At 40.6% G+C, this 3,723-nt stretch overlaps 1 pseudogene; it reads right to left on the bottom strand.

Moving 5' to 3' along the window:
• Positions 1 to 2,634: 2,634 nt before the first annotated feature.
• LOC109868159 (microfibril-associated glycoprotein 4 pseudogene) lies at positions 2,635 to 3,203 on the bottom strand (annotated as a pseudogene).
• Between the last annotated feature and the right edge of the window lie 520 nt (positions 3,204 to 3,723).

Genomic DNA, 3,723 nt, shown 5'->3' with positions numbered 1-3,723 from the left:
GTACCATGAACAATGTGTATTAGCATTTAAAGCAAGCGTCCGGGCACTAAAGGTAGTTAGCATCTATGAATGGGTTAGAGGATTTTATTTAACCATTATTTAACTAGGCAAGTCAGTCGACTATGCAGTGCCTTCAGGATATGCAGTGCCTTCAGAAACATTTTGTTGTGTTACAGACTGATTTATTTCACACCCATCTACACACAATACCCCATAATGACAAAGTGAAAACAGGTTTTTAGACATTTGTGCTAATTTATTGAAAATGAAATACAGAAATATCGCATTTACATAAGTATTCACACATTGGCAGCGATTACAGTCTCTAAGAGCTTTGTACCCCTCGATCGTACAATATTTGCACATTATTATTTTTTTAATTCTCCAGACTCTGTCAAGTTGGTTGTTGGTTGTTGATTATTGCTAGACAGCCATTTGCAAGTCTTGCCATAGATTTTCAAACTGATTTAAGTCAAAATTGTCATCTTATTTGGCCTTGTGTTTTAGGTTATTGTCCTGCTGAAAGGTGAATTTGTCTCCCAGTGTCTGTTGGAAAGCAGACTGAACCAGGTTTTCCTGTAGGATTTTGCTTGTGCTTAGCTCTATTCTGATTATTCTTATCCTAAAAAACTAGCCTGTATTTTTGTAGTAACTAGGTGTATTGATACACCATCCAAAGTGAAATTGATAAATGGTCATGTCTATTTTAATATTTATGTTTCTATGATTTCAATAGGTTGCCTTTGGAGGGCTGACAGTATAATTTAAAACAACAGATATTCCCATTCAAGGTAACATTCACCGATGTGTGGACCTTCAACCATTTTTGTTGTACCATTTGAAAGTATAAATGTCTATTTTAGTTCCATTTTAGCACATTTTTTAGGCACAATACTTTCCAGGAAAGTCCTAATTCTTTTTTCGAGAATAACACTCACCTATCTATGCTCAGTATTGTCCAGGAATTTGTTATTGATAGTCTTGTCTATTTGGCTGAGTCTCTTAAGAACAGATAGATACTGGTGTAATCACAACATGACATACAGACTACAGCGAAAACACAATAACCCAAGCTTGTGTTTTAGTCATGTATTGCTCAGCGTGCAGTTGCACAAGCTGCTTATCCAATGTTTTCCCCTTTACCAATTAAAAATAAACCTGGTTTCGGGAAGAAAGGAAATGAGATGGGGCATTTTCAGAAATCCCCTGGATGTGGACTTCTGGTGTTAATCCCAAATGTGTACCCTATTCACAAACATCTACAAATACTCCCTGGACGTCTAGGGAAAATAAGTTGGGTGATCTTTAAACACGTATTTCCTAAAAGCCCTGGGCCAAATATTGAACAGCTGTGTGTAATTGTGGGCTGCAACCTGTCACGTTCTGACCTTTATTTCCTTTGTTTTGTATTTATTTAGTATGGTCAGGGCGTGAGTTGGGTGGGCAGTCTGTTTGTTTTTCTAGGTTTTGGGTATTTCTATGTTTCGGCCTAGTATGGTTCTCAATCAGAGGCAGGTGTCATGAGTTGTCTCTGATTGAGAATCATACTTAGGTAGCCTGGGTAGCCAGAACGTTTGTGGGTGATTGTTCCTGTCTCTGTGTTTGCACCAGATAGGACTGTTTAGGTTTTTGCACATTTATTGTTTTGTTAGTTATTTCATGTCTAGTTCCTTTATTAAAGAACATGAATAACTACCAAGCTGCATTTTGGTCCGCTTCTCCTTCACCACAGGAAAACCCTTACACTACCATAACATAATTAATCTTACTAAAGGCTGATCTCGGACCAGATTATACAAGTGAGACATTTTCATCATCAAAGTCAAAGGATAAGAAACCTTATCACAGTTTAAGAGAATACCCCATCCAAGAATATGGCCTATATAGTTTTTAAGATGAGAGTGAGATTTAGGAAATAAAATAATTCAGATCCCAAATCATGTAGTTTGCAACCCACATCAGCCCCTTCTAAACTCTTGGAGACTCTGTTAAACCACATGCCTTGCGTGTGTCCCGGGAGACAACAGGTCTGATTTTCATACTGATGGACTTAAGAGAGTAATAATAACCCTTCCATTGTATCCAGATAATGACAGGCCCCCAGTGTCCGGTCTGGAGTGTGTAGTCACTAGCTCTGCTGGTCAGCTACTACGTAGCAACATAGCGGTGCCAAAAGCCTATGTAAATTACGATCACCAGAACGGCCAAACCCCCAAAAACATTGTTACCTGTTTTGGGCTATAAAATGTGTTTCTTATGATCAAGTTCGATCCCCATGGTTAATTATTTCAAAGTTATAAATCCAGATATTTAATCCAATTCTGACTACTACATTTGTCGTCATACAGGACCACGTGCTGAAACAAACCAATTACGGGCCGGAAGGCAACGAGGAGGCTCGCACCCTCGTGCAATAGACATTAAGGCTGACTCTCTCAGGCAGGATGAAAATGACTACATTGACCACGATCCTTTGCTAGTTAAGGTCACTTTCACCATGACCATTCACCAACGATTTTTTGGTGCCATTCAGCCCAATTCAGCAATATGGCGTGCTTCAAATTCAAATAGTTCTGGCTTCATGCTCCATCGGGAGTTTTTCATAGGAATACATGGATGATGTCAGCACTATCACTATCTACTGGTTTTCATTTCTATGGATAACACCGACACCATAGTATGTGTTATGTCCACTCGCCATACATACACCTCATTGGGATTTGTAGTCTGGCATTCATTAAACCAGGAACCCGCTCCCCCTAAATATTTTCTTGCACAGTTCCCAGAATAATTGTCCTAATCTTTATCAAAAGTTGAGAACTTATGTCCATTTTGATGGGCCATCAACAAGTCTCCTCTCCTCCATTGGTGAAACCGTTGATGTGTACCCAATGGACTCTGGGCCAATGGAGAAATATGAGTACTGGTGTTGACCTGGGAAAAAAACAAAGTCGTCCATGTCCTCCCTCAGTTCATACCTCTTCCTCAGGCTGATATGGAAGCTGTTGTCCAGTCCCAGCCAGTGTTCTCCTTCTGCATTTCCAAACCCTCTCTTGTAGGTACTCAAGGGTCTGTAGACGTTCATCCTCCTCAGGAACACTGTCCACTTCCCCCCCATCAGTGATCATGTCACAGCACACCTTCACAGCCGACGTCAATCTCGTGAGGTAGATAATGTAGACGCCACTGGGTTGCAGGTACATGCAAAAATAGCACATGCTCCTTTGCCTTTCCAGCCTCCAAAGTGCTCTTTTGGGTACTGGTATAATTTCCCCCCAAATGTTATTTTTTTAAATATTTTTTTTGTCATTGTTGTTCGGAATCCACTGACCGCAAGTCGTTGTCAAGTTCAACACCCCCACCCCGTCCGTTGGTTGCACCCAGGTTGTGCCCTGTATAGCGCTAGCCTGCACCTGGTTGTGACTTTTGCCCACCACTTCTGTCCTGTACAGAGATTGCGAGAACCCAGGTATCCAAACATGCATGGGTTGAGAGATGCAGTCACCGGTTTAGTGTGTATAGATAGCTAGTTATCTATTTGAAATGTCAACAGTACTGCCACAGCAGCAAAACATTTGATAAACACTTGATTTAGCCTACATCATCATCAACATTCAGTCTGGTTGTCTGATATGCGCAGCAGAGGGAGGCAGAAAGACACAGAGAGGTAAATCACAATCAGTAAAAGAAATCAAGCTAGCTAACAGCACATTTACATCAATC

Source organism: Oncorhynchus kisutch, linkage group LG23 (assembly GCF_002021735.2).
Source record: "Oncorhynchus kisutch isolate 150728-3 linkage group LG23, Okis_V2, whole genome shotgun sequence".
NCBI classification, from domain to species: Eukaryota; Metazoa; Chordata; class Actinopteri; order Salmoniformes; family Salmonidae; genus Oncorhynchus; species Oncorhynchus kisutch.
Note: the sequence above shows the minus strand (reverse complement) of the source record. Positions and strands in the feature narration are given on the sequence as shown.